Genomic DNA, 20,318 nt, shown 5'->3' on the forward strand with positions numbered 1-20,318 from the left:
TGTGACCACAGGCAAAATACTCCTCTGTGTCCCTGCTTCCTCATCTGCAAAGGGGGAGAAACAGCACCACTTAGCCCCCAGGGCTATTGTGAGGACCTAATGATTTGCTGTTCCAAACTAGCCACTCAGTGTTCCAGCCACTGAGCCCTGAAGCATGGCCAAGAGTAACAGACGAGCCGGGAGTGTGTCAAGTACACACTGGATTTTGAAGACTTAGAAAAAGATGTAAAATTCTCAAGAATTTTTTGGAGTTCCTGTCATGGCTCTGTGGAAACGAATCTGACCGGGAACCATGAGGTTGTGGGTTCGATCCCTGGCCTCGCTCGGTGGGTTAAGGATCCGGCATTGCCGTGAGCTGTGGTGTAGGTCACAGACACAGCTCGGATCTAGTGTTGCTGTGGTTGTGTCATAGGCCAGCAGCTACAGCTCCAATTCGACCCCTAGCCTGGGAACTTCCATATGCCGCAAGTGCAGCCCTAAAAGACAAAAAAAAAAAAAAAGGAATTTTTCTATCAATTTTAATTGATAATATGATATGTGGATGCTATTTTGTAATATTGGATTAAATAAAATACGTTCTGAAATTTTTTACAAAGACACTGCTTGAAAATCCTTCCGCTGTGCAGCCTTCCCAGCCTCTCCCGGAATGTGATGGTTTCTCTTCTCCTTGCCACAGGGTTTGCACATGCCTCTATTATGGCTTTTAGCAAATACTGCAGTCATCTCTTTAGGTGTCTGTCTCCCCAACTAGCCCTTGCGCTCCTTGAGGTCAGGGGCTCTGTCTCCATCAGAGCCTGGGACACAGCAGATGCTCAGCAAAAAGTAACTGAATGGATAAACACCTGTATCTGGAAGCTGTGTGAGCTTTGATGATTCCACCATACCTGGAGTCCTAGATGAACACGTCAGGGTGCACGTCACACTAAAACCATGATCGAGGCCCTGGCAGGAAACAGATGGTGTGCTCAAACTGAGCAATTTGAAGAGAGTTGAATCAAAGGTCTGTTAACAAAGACCAGGGGCAGAATTTGGGAAAACCAGGAGAGATGGTGCAGCATTCCAGGGCTGGTAACAACGGGGAGCTGTTACCACCCATGGCCTTCAGGGAGATGGGTGGGAGAGGGAGGGGTCCCCTGAACCCAGGGCCAGAGCCCTAGGCACAGGGCTGCCAGACAGGAGCTGTAGTTTTTGGGTCAGGGACTCAGGCAGCCTGTGGCAACCCTTCAAGATGGGGCCAGGGGAATAAACTGACTGTGCCCACTCTCCATCTTCCTCTGCCCTCCTGCCCTACCCAACCGGAGGCCAGAGGGCAAAGGAGGCCATTGATGTCACCCACAAAGGTCACCTACCAGGTCAAGAACAGATGGAGATGGGCAAAGGACAGTTTCTGGAGGGACCAACAGAGAAATCTGGCCCTAGAGAGAACATTATACCCCCTTCGAGGGCCTCTGGACATCCTTAGAAAGTACAAGAAATAGAGCCAACCACTGTGTGGCTGTGTGTTGGGGGCTGTGCTAATCCATTTTCCAGGCTCAGAGAGTCCAAGTAACTTCCCTAAGATTACGCAGCAGGAAATGGCACAGCCAGAACTAGAACATAGGTCAGCTTCAAGATTCTGGCTCCCATGCCTCTTCGGGATTTCATGTCAGGCACTATGCTATGCATTTTGTTTGCATTATTTCTAATGGACAAAAGTTTGCGAGGTTGTGTCCTTTTCCTGTCTCAGAGAGGTCGAGTGAGTTCTCTGGAGCCACAGAGCTCATGGGAATTACGGGTAGGGAAGGGAAGGAGGGTGAGAGAGTTTGCCATTAACCGGGGCAGGTGACTGGCAGATTGCACGGTGGCAGACTCAGGGATTTTTTTAGCCCCATGCGCCCCAACGGGTGGAGCCACCTCTCACCAGGTGCCTCCTGGAGTCACTCCCCAGCTGCAACCACAGGATTTAGATGTTCAGAGCTGGGCAGGGCCCTCAGCATCCTCTAGGCTGGCTCATGACTGTGACTCTAAAACAAATAATAATTATGGCTGTGACAGCCACAGCTTCCTGAGCCCTTGGTATATTCATTCATTATCTTTCTCTCCATGGTCACTGTATCTGGCCACAACTCTCCCTTAGGATTGTCTGATACCTGCAGGCAGGTATCATGGGCTGCTCACTTTGCAGATCAAGAACTGAAGCTGAGAAGGCAAACGACTTGTCCACAGTCAGGCAGCAAATCAGACCAGACAGAGCCAGACCTGCTCCCAGGGCACTGACTCTGAATCCAGACAGGCTGAGTTCATCCTGGCTCTGTCCCTAACAGATGTGCTGATCTTGAGCAAGTCATTTTTCTGTAGCGAAGTTCCCTCATCTGTAAAATAGGGATGACATAGGATCTGCTGCACTTGTGGTAAGGATGCAATGACTTATTCTACATAAAGCACTTAAAACTTTGGCTGCAACATATGGAGGGCTTTAGGATTATTTTACCTCTGCGTCCACTGAGTTTCCAGCCACATCTGCAGAGGCTCTTAAATTGTGTTCCTGGCGATCCTGGCTTTCATAGCAACCGACTGAGTAGCTGCCAGCCACTGGGGCGGACACTGTGCCTTCCCTGCTCAGGGCAACCTCGCGTAGCCCCCACCCCCACTTTGCAGACCGGGAGATGGAGACCCCAGAGAGTAAGAATGACCTGGCCAGGCCTTTGCACCTCACAAATCGCAGAGCTAGGAGGGCCACTCCCAAATCCAAGCTGGTAATACCCCGCCCCCCAACTGCAGGAAACCCAGCCAGTTAGGATTATTGGTATTGTCGTCGGAGACAATACTGAAGACAACAACAATACCACAATCACGGAGGGTGCTTATTTCCATTGGCTCCACAATCCTCCCTCCCGCCACCCGTGGGGAGGGGGCCTGGGGCTTTAAGAAGAGGCTCCTCGAGGCAGGATGAACAAACAAGCAGTGAAAACCCTGCAGCTGGGCCCCAGGTGCTGGGAGAGAGAGTGGGGCAGGAAGCGGGCAGGCCATTTCTTTCTTTCCTCTTCTTTCTTATTTGTTTGAGAGGCAACTTTACTTTCTAAATCGGTCATTGTCACCCGTTGGCCCCCGCCCCACCTGGGCCAGGGCCTCTGGTGACAGGGGCTTAAGAGGAAGCTCTAGGGGGCAGGCAGGACGAGGGTGCTAGGTGTGGCAGGGCCCAGGCCCAGCTGGACTTGGGGGGCCTCTTCCCCCCACCTTCGGGTGACCTGAGCCTGGCAGACAATGCTTGCCTGCGGTGTGGCCTGGGTCACCCAGGTTCAGCTGCCAGGGGGCAGGGGCAGAGGCCGGGGCCCATCCTGAACAGGGGGGTAGTGGGGCAGTGGCCAGGATCATGGCTCTCGAGTCAGATCCGTTTGGCTTCCAAACTCTGTGACCTCATTTCTCTGAGTTAAATGGGAAGAGTTGTTGTGAAGATTAAACATAATTAAATCACACGATCAGGGTAAAGCATCAAGCACATTTATTAGCACTTGGAATGTTCACTAGCCGAGAGTCACTTGAGACCAGTAGTTACTGGGTAGTCACTATGCGCCAGGTGCTTTTATAGCATTCTACACATATTAATTCATTTAATCAGCATTCGAAGACACTCTCCATCTAAGAGATGGAGCTGCATGGAGAAGCCAAATGCATGGCACGCACAGGGCAGATCCATGTTTTACAGGCTGTCTGCAGAGTTTACACAATATTGAGGGATCCCTTTAAGAAAAAGAATATAGGAGTTCCCCTGTAGTGCAGTGGGTTAAGGATCCAGTGTTGTCACTGCATGGGCTGCTGTGAGGCGGCTTCAAACCCTAGCACGAGAACGTCCACATGCCAGGGTCGTGGCCAAAAAAATAGAATATAAATTATGACTATAAAATGAAGTACAAGGCCATGCAAGGGAGACACCGGAAGCCCAGGCTGTTATAAAAGCAGTACTACTGGCGGATGAGGCAGTCCCTGCTAAATGCCATAGACGATGCCAACAAATAAAAAAGGCAACTCTGGGAGTTCCCGTCATGGCACAGCGCAAAGGAATCTGACTAGGAACCATGAGGTTGCGTGTTCGATCTCTGGCCTCGCTCAAGTAGGTTAAGGATCTGGCATTGCCCTGAGCTGCGGTGTAGGTCACAGGAGCAGCTCGGATCCCACATTGCCGTGGCTGTGGTGTAGGCTGGCAGCTGGAGCTCCGATTGGACCCCCAGCCTGGGAACCTCCATACGCCACAGGTGTGGCCCTAAAAAGCAAAAAAAAAAAGCAACCCTTCCATTGTGCTTGTCATGTGCCACACACTCTTCTCATCTAACCCTCCCAATAACCCAATGAGACGAGCACATTATTACCACCCCCATTATACAGATGTGGAAATTGAGGCTCAAGGAGGCCCAGTGACTTGCTTGAAGGCCCAGAGCTAAGAAATAGCAGAGCAGGATTCAAAGCCAGGCAGCCTGACTTTAGCCACTGCCATAACTGTCATCTCCCTCATCCCTGAGGCTCAGAGGCTGTCATCACTCCTCAACTCCCTTTACCAGTCCTACATCTCTAACCCAGCAGCAGCTCGGGGAGGGGGCAAGACCACCGGGTTTTGGAGTCAGAGATGCTTGGATCCTAATCCTTATGCTGTCACTTCCTAGCTGTGAATCCCTGAAGCAGACTTTGCACATCTCTGAACCTCAGTTTTCTCATCTGTAAAACAGGATTGCATAATTTATAGGGTGGCTATAAAGTCTAGATGCCTTGATGATGATGATTATTTTGTAATATACTATCAACAAACCATAAATTATGTATATATATTTGCCTCGGTTTCTAGGACCAGAGATAAAGAAAGAAGTGAGTGCCTGGTCCATACTGATTGTTCAGGACCTGTAGAGACTGCTCTTGTGGAGGTGAGGTGAGAGGTCATCTGCGAGAAGTGGGTTTTGGAAAGAAGAAAGAACAAACAACCTGGCATCAGGGGACCTGACCTCTGGATGGAGCTCCACCAGGGCTCATTGTGACCTTGAACAAGATGTTCCCCTCTTCCTGGGCTCAGTTTCTGCATTTGCAAGTTGCATGTGTTGTCCCTCCCAGTGCATGAATGAAACTGTCTCTAAGGTCCTTGAGAGAGTAAATACGAGCACAGACTGATTCTTGGGACACCCCTCTCCCCATCCCAGGGGCTGCACCCATGGAGGCTCTGGATTCTTCTGGGGTGCTCTTTGTGGCCACCACCCTTGAAACAGAGAGGAGGGTTTGCAGAGAGCTCTTGCATCTCATAGCGACATGACACAGCCCTGTGAGCTCTGCAACCAGAAGCCTTTGATCTAATCTCTGTTTCCTCATCTGTAAAATGGGGATGGAGATAACAGACTTCCTCAGCCCCATTGTACAGATAAGGAGACTGAGTTTCCAGGAGGCACAGGACTCGATGGAGGTCGTGGCTCCCATCTTGTCTTTCTCCCACCCCCCACAGGTGTGGGTCTTCTTGGTGTGGGAGTCCTGATTCCCTCTCCCCATCCTGGGAGGCTGTGTTACATGGTCCTTATCTCTCAGTCTGGCATCCTGTCTCTCCTCTCTTCTCCACCTGGCAAACCTGTTTGGTGGAGTCAGGCTCCTAGGCCAGCCCTGGTGCCCCACTTACAAACATGGACTCCAAGCAAGCCACCTACCCCTCTGGGCCCTTATTCCCTCATCCATGAAATGGGGACAGCAGTCCCTAACTCTATATAGAAATACTCGACATATCCAGCACCTGACCCACTGAGAGACACACAAAATGTCAGGTTTCTTGGTCTTTACCAGTTGTCTTTAAGACCAACCTCAAATGCTTCCTTTCTATGGGGCCGCCCTAGTGCCTCCATATGGACCAAGGTTCTCTGGGTGCCCACAGTCCAGGCCCTGGACTGTAGTAGTTACCCTCCACGTGGTAACTGCTCACCGCCATGTCACCTCCCACACTGCCTCAAACTCCTCTGCTCTAGTCTTCTTGACGTCTGCTGTGTCGGTATAGAGGCTGGGATACAGCAAGTGCTATTGGATGGATAAATAAATGATGCCTCAGTGGTGCTGAATGTATTAGCTAAACTTTCTGTCCAATCAGGGCAGCAGGATTCTGGGTACTATGACCACTGCCACTATGACATCCTCCACCAGCACAAGAAGTAGCTCCCCATTATTGAGCGTTTACCAGTGCCAGGCATCGGGGTGAGCATTTTTCAGCGCCATCTTGCTCATACCTCTCAGTCATCCTATGGGGTGGCTGTTCTATTAGTGTCCTCATTTCAAGGATAAGGAAATGGGCTCTGCTGGGTGTTCTAGCCCATCAGGGCCCACAGCCTTTTTCCACTGCCGGTGAGGGTGGATGGTAGAAGCCCAGAACAGCAGCCTGTCACCCTCCAGAATTTGCCTTTGACCATTCCCTCCTGTAGAACTTCTTCCTTGAAGACCTGACTTCTCCCAGACCCTCTCTCATCCTCCTCAGTCTCCTCCCCAAGTTCTGTCCCACCTTGAAATGTTGGTGTTTCCCCAAGGTTCTGCCCTCAAGCCTGTGGTCTGATGGGATGTCCAAACAGGTTTCTACCCATTGGAAAAGGCAAGTAGGCCAAGCACAGGGCACCATTCTCTTTGATGCAACGACTAGGTTGGGCTTGGGCACATGATTCAGGCTGGTCAATTAAGGCCTGGGACTGTTGATACAGCTAGGGTGGACCATTGGCTTTCTCCTTCTGAAATGTGGGAGCTGATAGGATGTGAACATGGGACCATCTTTCTGGGGACTAGACAGGGCCTGTCATAGGAGAGAGAAGAAGGCCCATTTTTTATTTTGGCTGCACTGTGGCATGTGAAAGTTCCCGGACCAGGGATCAAACCCACACCACAGCAGTTATCTAAGCCACGGCATGATAACACCAGATCCTTAACCCACTGAACAAGAGAATTCCAGAAGGACCATTCTTTGAGAAAGACACAAACAGAATTGACTATGGGGACGGTGGGGAGATAATCCAATGGCGGCATCAGGGACCCTGGATCCAGCAATACCTGAAGTTGACACTCCCTGGAAACTCCAAGATAATAGAAACGTCAGATTCCTAACCTTTCTCTTTTTCCTTAAAAAAAAAAAATTTTTTTTTTTTTTTACTTTGTTTGAATTGAGTTTTGTCACTTATAGCCAAAAGATTGCTGACCAATATCTCTCTCTGGTCTCTTCCTGGAAGATGTTGGGTCTTATCTACTCCCACATCAGTGCATCTAGCACAGACAGCTCTTGAAGGAATGGATGTCTGACAGGTACCTCAAAGGTGAGTTCACCCTGCTCCTTTCCTGGGTTCCCCATCACAACTAATGCCATCACCATCCACCTCAAGCTCCAGAGTCAGGCAATACGGTCATCCTTACCTTCTCTCCCTCAAATCATTCTACTGTACGTACACTGTTCTGTACCAGAAAATTCTTGTCCATTTGTCCCTTCTCCTGTCCTCTTGCCATTGCCCTGCTTCAGGCCACACTCGACTCAAGGCAACAGCTTCAGTCTGTCCTCTCTTCCCTCCTCTTGCCTTTATCCATCCTGTGTACCTACCACAGCGGTCTTTCTAGAACCCACACCTGCCCATGCCACTCCCCTGCTTCAAACCCTGCATGTGTCCCCATCAACCTCAGAACAGAGTGTGAGCTCCCTGGGGGAGGCTCTGGAAGCCCTGCCCAGGTCACCTTCATCCCGCCCTGCACTCCAGCGGCGTTGCATGCCCTTCCCCAGAACACTACACACTTTCTCCCTGCTGGGTTTTTCTGCTGGAATTTGCCGCTGCCTGGAATAGGCCTCCCCTCCTCCTCACGTGAACTACAATCATCCCTCAAAGAGCCCCCTCAAGGCTGACTCCTCCAGGAAGTCCTCCTTCTTGTCACCCTTGCCCTGCCTCCCCTCAAGGAGCCTGCTTCCTCCCTCTTTTGTGCTCCCACAACACCTTTGCCTCTTGGCTGACTGGACCCTGAGCCCCACGGGGAGGCTCTGTCTCTCCATCTCTGTGGCAGTACGGCATGACGGGCTGGGCTCTGCCGGCTAAGGCGAAGGCCAGGGGCTTTCTCAGTGGGACCCTAGGGAACTCACTGGCTAAATCTAGTTTGGTTCTTGACTGATCCTTGACTCTGTAGGACAAAAACCTTTTTTTTTTTTTTCCTATGTGGACAGCACTTCACAATTTGCAAGTGTTCCCAGGTTTATTTTCTCATTTAGTCTTTACGTCTCTGTGGCCTGTCGGCCCCCTTTTACAGGTGGAAAATTTGGTTCAGAGCATTAGGGCTGGAACCAATCCCCAGTCCTGAGCAAGCCCTTGACTCTCAGCCCCTCAGACTTTTCCCATCGGAGCCTTCCCCAGCTTCGCCATTTCCCCGATGGGAGCTGAGGACCAAGGAAACGCAGAGCAGCCGAGTGAGAGGGGGGAATGCGCCTCTGGACTGGGCTAGCAGATGGTAATCACAGTGACAGCAGCTGCCCTCGCTGTGTACGCTGTTCTAGGCAGGAAGGGTTTGTCATTCCTATTTCACAAATGAGGACACTGAGGCACAGAAGAGTTGAGAGATTTGTCTCTCCTGGGTTCCTTCTGACGCCTCTGCAGTGGTACAGCGCTTTAGGGTCTATAACGTTCATCTCCCTGCATCTCACGGGGACGTGGACAGTCTCCCACTTTACAGAGGTGGCGACTGAGGCTCAGAAGACAGCGGCAGAGCTGGGAGAAGGCACCAGGCCTTCCGATGCACGAGCGGAGCGCGCCAGCCGTCAGGAAGCGCAGCTGGGGCGGGGGCAACAGGGCCACGAGTGGGCGTCCGCGTCATCCTCCTGCAGCAGCGCAGAGCCCTGGTCCCTGCAGCGAGTGCACCAGGTGCGTGGCCCGTGGGCACGGCGGCGCGGCGGGTGTGCCTGCGTGGGCGCGGGCGAGGGACCCAGGCAGGCGGAGCCCCACGCCCAACCTCCCTCCCACTCGCCTTTTCTCCCGTGGCTGGTGGCAGGTGAGTGGGTGTCGAGGAACCGCCAGGCAGCGGAGAAAACAGGACGCCGCAGAAATCAGATTACTCACCTGCAGCTGCGACTACCCAGGGCTAATAAAAGCTGAGCTTCCTGTTGTTTCTTTATTACCACCCTCTGCCTCCCCCAGCCCCAGCCCGCTCCCAGCTGCAGCCAGAGCCCTAATCGATTGCCAGAAACCAGTAGCTTCAGGGTCCTGGACCACTCTGCTGCCTGAAATTGGACCATGTGTGTAGCATGGGATGGGGTTAATGTTGCCCCATGTGTGGCCCCTCCATCACCTGCATGGGAATCACCTGGGGTGCTGGTTAATAAAATAAGTCCCCCGACACTGCTTCACATCTGCTGAATCAGAATCGCTGCAGTTTAGGGCCTAAGAACCTGCAAATTCATACCAATCTCTGGTGTTTTGTATGCAGGTTCAAGTTGGACAACCACCAAGTACAGATGCTGTAGGTTCAGAAAACAAGTTTATTTTTTCTGTCACCCACAAGTTAGGGATGGAACCTATCCCCAATATTGTCCAAATAGGTCTCTCCCCTTTCAGGGCCTTCAGATGAGCCTGAGTTTGCTCAGTGGGGGATGAAAATAATACAGATTTCTAGAAACTGAAACGAGGTGCAAATGAAACAGTATGATTAGCATGATTCCTGGTAGTTGTTCCTGAGTTCGAAGACCAACCAGAAATAGACATTGAACCAATATGGTGGCAAAGACCTTAGGAGTGAACAGGATGGATGGGAGCTGTGGTTGTGGGGGGTGAGCGGGCCCAGAAGGGGCCATAATTCACTCTGAGACCATTGAGAAAAGCTTCAGATCCTGCCCCACAAGGAAACGTTCCTGCCCAGGACATTGACAATCCCTTAAGGCCAGATCTGGTGGCCTCTTCTCAGCCTCTCTGTGACATCTGACTCAGGGGCAGGCCGCCCCCTCCTCCTTCAAGCTCTCAACTCCCTCAGCTTCAGGGAGGCCTCACCTTCCTGTGTTCCTCTCACCTCCCTAGCAGCTCCTTTGTGGTCTCCCAGCTCCTTCTGCTCCTGCCCCTGGGAACACGGGCCTGGCGGCCTGCAGCACAGCTCCTAGACAGACAGCCTCATGCACTCCCACTTATCTGCCCCAAGCTGAGCTCTGCCCTGAGCTCCCAGAATGTAATCAGGGCACCTCCTAAACATCACGTAGTGACCCCAAGCACCCCAACCAACTCCACCAACTCTGAACTCCTCCTCTTGCTCTCCCCGCCAACCTGCTATCCCGCTCGGCTCCCTGTCTCAAGGCGTGACACCCGCATGCTGTCCTGGGTGATTTCTGCTCCTTTGCCCCCATGCAGCATCTTCAGTCCAATCAGTTTTATCTCCCGGCAGCTCAAGAACCCATCTCCTTTCCAGCCCTTCCTGGGCACTCTACACCCCCGAGCTCAGACTCCTAGATTATTTTAATGACTTCTTATTTATTTATTTCTTTGGGCCGCAGGTGCAGCATATGGAAGTTCCCAGGCTAGGGATAGAATTGGAGCTGTAGCCCCTGGCCTACACCGGAGCCACCGCAATGGGGTATCCGAGCCACATCTGCGACCTATACCACAGCTCACAGCAAGACTGGGTCCTTAACCCACTGAACGATCACGGATACTAGTGGGGTTTATTTCCACTGAGCCGCAACGGGAACTCCTAACAGCCTCGTAAACAGCCTTTCTATCTCAGGCAGGGGGATCTTTCTGAGAAACAAACCTTGTCCCTGCCTTGCCTCAAAGGGTCAGTGATCCCTTGGAGCTGTAAGTGTATAATCCAAATTCCTTCTCCTCCCGTTCAGTGCTCATCTGGGCAGAGTGACACCCTCCTCTCCACCCCACCCCCTCAGCCCTTTGCACAAACAGAAACTTTTACTGAATTCTTACTAAATGCTCCTATCATGGCATGCCAGTTACCTTTAAAGCTTTATCTAAGGCTCATAACATTCCATGATTGTTTTCCCTGACATTGTTGTGAAAACTGAGGAAGAGTTGCCCCAGGTCTTAAGCTTGTAAATAGCAGAGGTGGGATTTGCGCCCAGGTCTCTCCAGCTCTGAAGCTGGTGCCCTTCACTGCTCTGATCTTGATCCATCACCTCCCGACTGGATCATGTTCTCATGTTTTTGTATCTTCCTCGGTCTAAAAGGATGACTGGAATAGGGTAGATGCTTGTTGAATGAATGAACCCACTCTGTCCACACTCTCATTTGACTCTTACAACAACCCTGCAAAGTACAGAAGTTAAAAAACACTTATTATGTAATATATGGTGAAAACCAAAAGTGTATGATAAGGCGTTCCCGTCGTGGTGAAGCGGAAACAAATCCAACTAGGAACCATAAGGTTGCAGGGTCAATCCCTGGCCTCGCTCAGTGGGTTAAGGATCCAGTGTTGCCATGAGCTGTGGTGTAGGCTGGCAGCGTAGTTACTATTAGACCCCTAGCCTGGGAACCTCCATATGCTGTGGGTATGGTCCTAAAAAGACAAAAAGACAAAAAAAAAAGTGTGATAAACGTCTAGTTTATGAAGATAAACAACTGTGAACCCACTGTCCCAATTTAGGGACTAGGACTTCACCAGCACCATTGAAGCCAAATGTATGCCTCCCCAGTTCTGTTCCTTGCCTCTCTGTGGAGTTCAACACAATCCAGAATTGTGTGATCACCATTTACTTGCTTTGAAAAAAAAAATATGGGGATGGAACCTATAGGACATTATTGTTTTGTTTGCCTTTTGACTTTTATGTAAACAATATGATGCATAGGTATTCCTCTTTAGCTTGATTTTCTTTCATGCATCACTAGGTTTCTAAAATATATACATGATTTTGCATTTTAGCTGACATTCATTCCTTTTCTCAGCTGTCTAGTACTCCACGGTCTAAATTAGACCTCAGCTTCTTTATCCATTCTTCAGTTCATAAACATGTAGGTTGTTCCTAGTTTTTTGCTTTATCACTAGGGCTGCCGTGATCATTCTTATACATGTCTCTTGGTGCACACACATGGGAGTTTCTCCAGCTATCCATCTGAGATTGAAATTTCAGGTCATCAAGTATGCACATGGTTAGCTTTACAAGTGCTGCCAATTTTTTTCCAAAGTTCTTGTTCACAGAACATTCTCCCTTCTGTTGCCATGGTGGGTGAGCATTCCAGTTGCTTCACGTTCTGGCCAACACTTGGTATCACTACCTCTTCATGGTGCTTAAGATGTTGGTCTCCACTTACATTTCCCTGAGATGAAGCGTCTTTTCATTGGTTTATTTCGCATCCTCATTTCTTTCTCAGTGAGTTCCTTGTTCCAGCCTTCTGCCCACTTTTTTATTAGGTTGGGTATTTTTTTCTTATTGCTTTGAGGCATTCTCAGGGAAGATTTTTGATTTAGTTCCTTAATAGAATTAGAATCTGAGACCCAAGTTCCCATGGAACAGAACTGGGTTCCAATCCCACATCTATCTGATTCCAGGGCCCTTTGTACCAATCCCTTTGCCTCTCATTCATTTATTCATTCATCCCCCCACCCCATCTACTGATGACCTTCTCAATAAATATTGGAGAGGGAAGAGAAAGTTGTGGTTAAGAGCATAGACCCTGGAGTCCCTCTGCCTGAATTATAATCTGTTCTCTTCTACTCACTAGCTGTAACCTTGGGTAAATTTCTACCCAATCTGTACTTTAGTTTTCTAATCTTTAAAATAAGGGTGATACTGACAGTACCTCTTTTGCAGAGTTGATGTGCGGGGCGAATATATAAATTCATATAAAAGGGTTTGGGACTGTATCCAGCAGTCAGTACTGAATAAATTACTAGCACATGCCAGACACTAAGCCAGAAGGGTACTTGTTCCAGGGACATGGGGATGAAAAGACAAACAAAGACACTGCCGCATGGAGCTCATTATCCAATGGAAGGAGACAGAACAAACCAAGAAAATTAACTGATTAATCAATGTGGTGTATAATAAGGGCAAGGAAGAAAAATGCAGGTGACAAGACAGAGTGACCAGGCACTGACTTGGCTGGGTGATCATGCAGGGAAAGCTTCCTGGAAGAGGTGACATTTAGGCTGAGGTGTGGAGGATGAGAAAGAGCCAGCCAGCCAAAGAGCAGAGGGAAGGGCACATGCAAAGGCCCTGAGGCAGGAAGAGTAAAGCAGGTCCCAGAGACTGCCGGGAGAGCAGCATGGCTGGAGAAGTGAGCAAGGAGGTGAGGGGCAGGAGGGGAGGCTGAGGAAGCCACTGGGGTGAGGAGTCCAGATTTTATTCTGGTGCAGTGGGAGGTTTTCGACAATAAATTGTTGTTTATGTTTTTAAAAGATCACTTGGACTACTGTGTAAAGATCAACTATCTATGAATTCATCTAAATACCTCTTGTAGCCACTAGTATTTTTAGCCAGCAACCCCTCTGTGCAAAGCAAAACTTCCTTTATTGGTCTTAAATGTACTGCTTTCGGGTTTCAAGGGGAGCCCCCTTCTGCCTTGCATCTGAGGGTTACTAGGCCCCAAGCGAGCTCTCTGGTCAAGATTTTTAAAGTGGTTGGGAGGAAGATCTCCCAGCTTGCACCTTACCTGCTCTGCAATGCTGCCCCAACTGTAAATGAAAATAACAACAGTGGCCACTTCAGAGAGGCTGTGAGGACGAAGCGAGATGCCGCTTGGCAGCAGAAAGTGACCAATACAGGCCAGCTGTCACGAAGAGGATAACGAAGGGTGGTAGCGCGATGACAAGGATGATGATGGGGGTGATGGGGATGCTGGCGGTTCTGCTGCATGATCCCGGGTGAGTCACTGAACCTCTCCAGCCTGAGCTGAGAAATAGAATAAAATCAGCATGTTGTCACATAAACCCGTAAAGTGAGGGCGTTGGACCAGATGGTCTGTGGGGACCCATCCAGCCCTGATGTCCTAGAATCCCCTGATTTAGACTCTCTCTTCCTCCTTTTGGCCGGGGTTATGCTCCTCCCTGCAATTTTGCTGTTCCCTACTGACATGTGATGCGAGGTGCAGTCGCTTGGCAGGGAGAAAACTGGCCTGGAGTCAGGAGGCCTGAGGTTCCAGCTGTGCCATTTACGCTGGAGTCCTCACCACAGAGCTTTTACCTTAGATTTAAACACACACAGAGGAGAGAAGAGGGAGAGCCATGTGCAGGGGTCACTGCTACGGACTCACGATCCCAGACAACTGAAGGGGACGTGACCTCATGCAACCTGCCCTAGTCCCCCAGTCTGTCCCAATTCCCTCACATCCAGCAAAGTGTGAGCTCTCACATGCCCAGGGTGAGCCTCACATTCGAAGGTTTTTTTTTTTTTTTTGTCTTTTTGCCATTTCTTGGGCCGCTTCCATGGCATATGGAGGTTCCCAGACAGCAACGCGGGATCCGAGCCACGTTGCAACCTATACCACAGCTCACGGCAACGCCGGATCCTTAATCCACTGAGCAAGGCAAGGGATTGAACCCGCAACCTCATGGTTCCTAGTTGGATTCGTTAACCACTGAGCCACGACGGGAACTCCTCAAAGGCTTTTTATACCTAAATAAAAGCCAACCTTCCTAAATAAAAGCCAACCTTCTCATCTGGGGGTCAGCGGAAGTCACAGCTCTCTGTAACAACACCGGAGAATGGACCTGCCACATTCGCTGTCAGCTGATGGATGACCCTGCTTCCTGTTTCACTGGAAAAACAGAAGCAATCAGGAGGAAACTTCCCCAGACCCCCACTCACCTGCCATCCTCTGAGTCCATTTCTCTGCCTCTTCCAGCTACACAGATGCCTAAGACCACGCCCCCTACCTGGGCCCGGCACTCGGTTGCTCTTGCTGACTCTGGGACACATCCAGCAATTCCTCCTGTCTCTCCTGCAGCATTCCGCCCATTCTCCTGGTTATTCCCATCAACACACAACCATGCTGCCATCCTCCAAGTCTGACGCGCGCGCACGCACACACACACACACACACACACACACATTTCTTGGCTTCCCTTTCCAATGAAATTTCTCCAAGATCTTTCCAGATTGATACTTTCAATTGCTCTTTTCCCTTTCTCTCTTCAATTCCCTCTAGTTGCCCCCCCCCCCCCCCCCACTGCTCCACTCCTCTGAAACCGCTTGTGTCAAGGTCATTGGTGACTTCATGCTGCCCAGTGCAATAATCTGTTCCCGCTGCCTACGTGATCCGAATCTGATCGGGGGCGGGGGACGGGGGGCTGAGCCTGCCTCCTTGTACACGTCCTTCCGGGACAACCCCCCGGCCCCCACCTCTCGGCTCCTTCTCCCTCCTCACCCTGACGTCCCCATGCCCATGCTGCAGTTCCCTGGAAGTCAGCCCTGGACTGCTCCTCTCTTCTGGCTCATTCTCCAGGTGCTCCCACCTTCCTGAGACTCTAAACACATCCTATACACAGCCAACTATAGATATGTTTCTTCAGCCCAGACTTTCTCCCCTCAACTCCACAATCATACACTCCTCCGCAGATATTCAACAGGAGACCCAAACTGAGTATGTTGACAACTGAATGCTCCATTTTTTCCCCCAAAGCTCATCCACTTTTGGTCTTCCCATCTCAGCAAATAGCAACTCCACCCTTCCCGTTGCTCAGGCCACAACTCGGGTTGTCCTTGACTCCTCTCTTTCACACCCGCATCTCATCCAGCATGAGGACGGCCAGCCCTGCCTTTGAAAGATGTCCAGGAGTTCCCGCCGTGGTGCTGTGGGTTAAGAATATGACCGAAGTGGTTCAGGTTGCTGTGGAGGTGCGGTCAATCCCTGACCGGCTGCAGTGGGTTCAAGAACACAGCCTTGCCGAAGCTGCAGCTCAGATTTGATCCCTGGCCCCAGGAATTTACATATTTTGCAGGAACTTTCATATTTTGGCCATAAAATTAAAAACAAAACCCAATAAAACCTGTCTAGGAGTTCCCTTTGTGGCTCAGTGGTAACGAACCCAACTAGTGTCCAACTAGAGGATGCAGGTTAGATCCCTGGCCTTGCTCAGGGGGTTAAGGATCTGGCATTGGCATGAGCTGTGGTGTAAGATGCAGATGCAGCTCAGGTCCTGCGTTGCTGTGGCTGTCATGTAGGCCGGCAGCTGCATCTCTAATTCAACTCCTAGACTGGGAAGGTCCATATGCCATGAGTGCAGCCCTAAAAAGCAAAAAAAAAAAAAAAAAAAGTCCAGAATCTGACCCTCACCACCTCCACAGCTACTACCTGTGTCCAAGGCACCATTTTGTCTTGCCTGATTTGTGTAAAATCCTCTCAGTGGGGCTCTGTTTCCTCCCTTGCTCCTTCCCCCATGTTCATTCTCCCATTGTAGCCAGCAGGATCTTTTAAAACATGAGTCAGTCACTTCATTCCAGTGGCTCCTGTCTCACCTGAAGAAAATCTTGGAGTTCCCATTGTGGCGCAGTGGAAACGAATTCGACTAGGAACCATGAGGACACGGGTTCAATCCCCGGTCTTACCGAGTGTGTTAGGGAGCCGGCCTTGCCGTGAGCGGTGGTGTAGGTCACAGACACAGCTAGGATCCTGTGTTGCAGTGGCTGTGGCATAAGCTGGTGGCTGAAGCTCTGATTCGACCCCTAGACTGGGAACCTCCATATGCCATGGGTGTGGCCCTAAAAAGAAAAAAAAAAATCTTAACCCCATGCTGAGGCCCAGAAGGTCCCCCTGGGGCTGTACACAGCTCTTCATCTTGTCATCTTGTTTTCCCTCCCCTCACTCCAGCTACCCTGGCATCCGTGTTGTTCTTTGAGCAGCCAAGCACAATTGCCCTCAGGGCCTTTGCACCTGCTGTTCCTTTCCCTCTGGCCCATTTATCTATCCACAGGGTTCACTTCTGCTCATCAATAAAGAGGCCTTCCCAGGACTCCTGTTGTGGCTCAGTGGGTTGAGAACCCAACTAGCATCCAAGAGGAGGAGGGTTTGATCCCTGGCCTCGCTCAGTGGATGAAGGCTCTGGCAGTGCCATGAGCTGTGGTGTAGGTCACAGATGCAGCTCAGATCTGGCTTTGCTGTGGCTCTGGTGTAGGCCAGCAGCTGCAGCTCCAATTACACCCCTAGTCTGGGAACCTCCACATGCCACAGGGGCAGCCCTTAAAAAAAAAAAAAAGAATAAAGAGGACTTCCCAGCCACCTGTCATAAAATAGCATCCCATTCTCCCTCCCTCACCTCTGCCACCTTCCAGCCCCCTCTCCTGCTTCACTTTTCTTCATAGCACTTATCATCATCAAACAGACATACTAAGCATTTTCTTGTTTGTTTATCGTACATCTTCCCCCCTACCCCCGAATGTCAGCTCCACAAAGGCAAAGACTTTGTTTCCCATCCTCTGTTGTATTATCTGCAACAGTGCCTGGCTTGCACTGGCTGCTGAATAAATATGCATTAAATGATTACCAGTGTGTGCATAGCTGAGAAGCTATTTGTTGGTATCCACTGTGGCACCTCCCTAAAGGATTTTCAAACTTTTGCTCCTTCAACCAGCCTTCTCTGGGGTAGTTCATTTATGTGCCAACTCAAAAACCCAATCCCCAGTAAGACGAATTTCCACCATGTCCTCTGAGCCATGGCCCTCCCTGGGCTCTGTCATTGAGAGGCACAAATCTCACAGTCGACATCAGTCACATCCCAACTATTATGCCAGGAACTGAAATTCAGAAAGGAATGGTTGAAATAAGATCATCTCTAGAGAGAGAGGCAGAGATGAAAAGATGTAGTATCAATACACAATTGCCCTAAGAGTAAAAATTATTGGTGAGGACATGGGTAGAGTGTCAATAGTTCTTAACCTTGTGGAAGGCGGGTTCTTTGGCTCCTGAACCTCCTGCAGTCGAGGAATTTACCCTCAGGAGTTTATCACTCAAAGGTAAAAAAACCCACAAGGATGTTCATGGAACTTGTTTCCCTCCATTTTAGTGAAAAACTGGAAACACCAATGTCCAACCACCCTTGGTTGGATACATACAGTGAATACTACAGGGCCGTCAATATGATGCTGTGAAAGATTAGGGAAACTCGAGAAGATGTTTGCAATATATTATTTAAAAAAAATCAGATTGGAGTTTCCTGGTACCTCAGTAGGTTAAGAATCCAGCATTGTCACTGCTTATCGTCCATCTTCCCCCCCCAGTGGCCCACGTCACTGCTGTGGCTTGGGTTCAATCCCTCGCCCCAGAAATGCCACGTGCCATGGGTGCTGCCACAACAAAAGAATTTAAAAACCTACAAAAACAGATTGAAGAATACACCTCTCATTCTTGTTACACATAATTGTATGTGTTTAGATACAGGAGGATGTTTAGAAAGCTCTAACATCTTTATTATTCATTTATTTATTTATTTATTTATTCAGTCTTTTTAGGGACACACCGGTGGCATATGGAGGTTCCCAGGCTAGGAGTCCAATCGGTGCTGTAGCCACCAGCCTATGCAATGTGGGATCCGAGCTGTGTCTGCAACCTACAGGCCAAATACTTAACCCACTGAGTGAGGCCAGGGATTGAACCTGCATCCTCATGGATACTAGTTGGGTTCTTAACCTCCTGAAACCACAATTGAAACGCCCAAGATAAAAGATAACTCTTGTCATAGAAAACATTTTCAAATAAAAAAATAATTGTTGCCCTGACAGTTAAAAAGAAAAAAAAAAAAAAAGGAAGACAATACAAATACTTGAAAATAGAAAACTGGGTAAATAAATTACAGTAGTCATACAAATACTTCGCTACTGTTTAAAAAGGCATTATAGAAAAGATATTTAGATGGATGCAACTAGAGATTCTCATACTAAGAGAAGTAAGTCAGAAAGAGAAGACAGGGAGTTCCCACTGTGGCTCAGCAGAAACAAATCTGACTAGCATCCATGAGGACGCAGATTTGATCCCTGGCCTTGCTCAGTGGGTTAAGGATCTGGTGTTGCCATGAGCTGTGGTGTAGGTCCCTGACACAGCCTGATCTGGTCCCTGATCTGGCGTTGCTGTGGCTGCGGTGTAGGCCAGCTGCTATAGCCCCGATTTGACCCCTCGCCTGGGAGCTTCCATATGCCAAGGGTGCAGCCCCAAAAAAGCAGGAGAAAAAGAAAAAAAGAGGAAAGAGAGAGAGAAAGAAAGAGAGAAAGAAAGAAAGAAAGAAAGAAAGAAAGAAAGAAAGAAAGGAAGAAAGAACCATATGATATCACTTATATGTGGAATCTAAAATATGGAACAAATGAACCTATCTGTAGAACAGAAACAGACTCACAGACTTGGAGAGCAGACCTGTGGTTGCCAAGGGGGAGGAGGAGGGAGTGGGATGGACGGGGAGTTTGGGGTTAGTAGATGCAAACTATTACATTTAGAGTGGATAAGCAGGAGTTCCCATTGTGGCTCAGGAGAAACAAATCTGACTAGCATCCATGAGGACACACATTTGATCCCTGGCCTTGCTCAGTGGGCTAAGGACCCAGTGCTGTCATGAGCTGTGGTGTAGGCTGCAAACGCGGCTCGGATCCCACATAGCTGTGGCTGTGGTGTAGGCCGGCAGCTAGACCTTGGATTCGACCGCTAGCCTGGGGTACTCCATGTGCCACAGGTTTGGGCCTAAAAAGACAATAAAATAAAATAAAATAAAAGGAATGGTTAAGCAAAGAAGTTCTGCTGTATAGCACAGTTCTGCTGTATATCACTTATGATAGAACATGATAGACGATAATACGAGAAAACAATGTATATATATATGCATGACTGGGTTAACAGAACATTGTAAATTGACTATAATAAAAAAGAAAAGATATTTATAGTACTTAGATAAGTGAAAAAACAGGTCATAAAACAGTTTGTGTAGTATTAACTCATTTTTGAAAAAAAACAACATATAATGCCCACCCATAGAAAAAACTGGAAATATCCACTCCAAAATGTGAGCAGCAGTTTTCTTTGGGAAATGGAATTACAGGCTGGTTTTTTTCCCCTTCCTCTTGTTTATTTGTATATCATAAGTCAGTTTTGTCCAACAGAACTTTCTGTTCTGTGGTGATGGAATGTTCTGGACTGTCTAATATGGTAGACACTAGTCAACTGTGGCTACTGAACACTTGAAATATAGCTAGTGGGACTGAAGAATTGAATTTTAAATTTAGGAGTTCCTGTCGTGGCACAGGTAAAATGAACCTGACTAGGAACCATGAGGTTGCGGTTCGATCCCTGGCCTCACTCAGGGGGTTAAGGATCTGGTGTTGCCATGAGCTGTGGTGTAGGTCACAGACGCAGCTCTAATCCAGCATTGCTGTGGCTGTGGCGTAGGCTGGCGGCTACAGCTCCAATTAG

General features: G+C 49.3%; 1 protein-coding gene across 1 annotated transcript in view; it reads left to right on the forward strand.

The window, feature by feature from the left end:
- Positions 1–6,595: 6,595 nt before the first annotated feature.
- LOC100620900 (elongation factor 1-alpha, somatic form-like) overlaps positions 6,596–20,318 on the forward strand; it is a 39,882-nt gene continuing 26,159 nt past the window's right edge. The window contains exons 1-2 of the mRNA XM_084963310.1: positions 6,596–7,286; positions 8,662–8,864. The gene's annotated coding sequence lies outside the window, so the exon portion shown is untranslated. The remainder of the gene's footprint in view (positions 7,287–8,661; positions 8,865–20,318) is intronic.

The sequence above is a fragment of the Sus scrofa genome, chromosome 6 (genome assembly GCF_054392235.1).
Source record: "Sus scrofa isolate SSC_HxYL_T2T_F1_AM1 chromosome 6, Sscrofa_HxYL_maternal_Yorkshire_Landrace_v2.0, whole genome shotgun sequence".
Lineage (NCBI taxonomy): Eukaryota > Metazoa > Chordata > Mammalia > Artiodactyla > Suidae > Sus > Sus scrofa.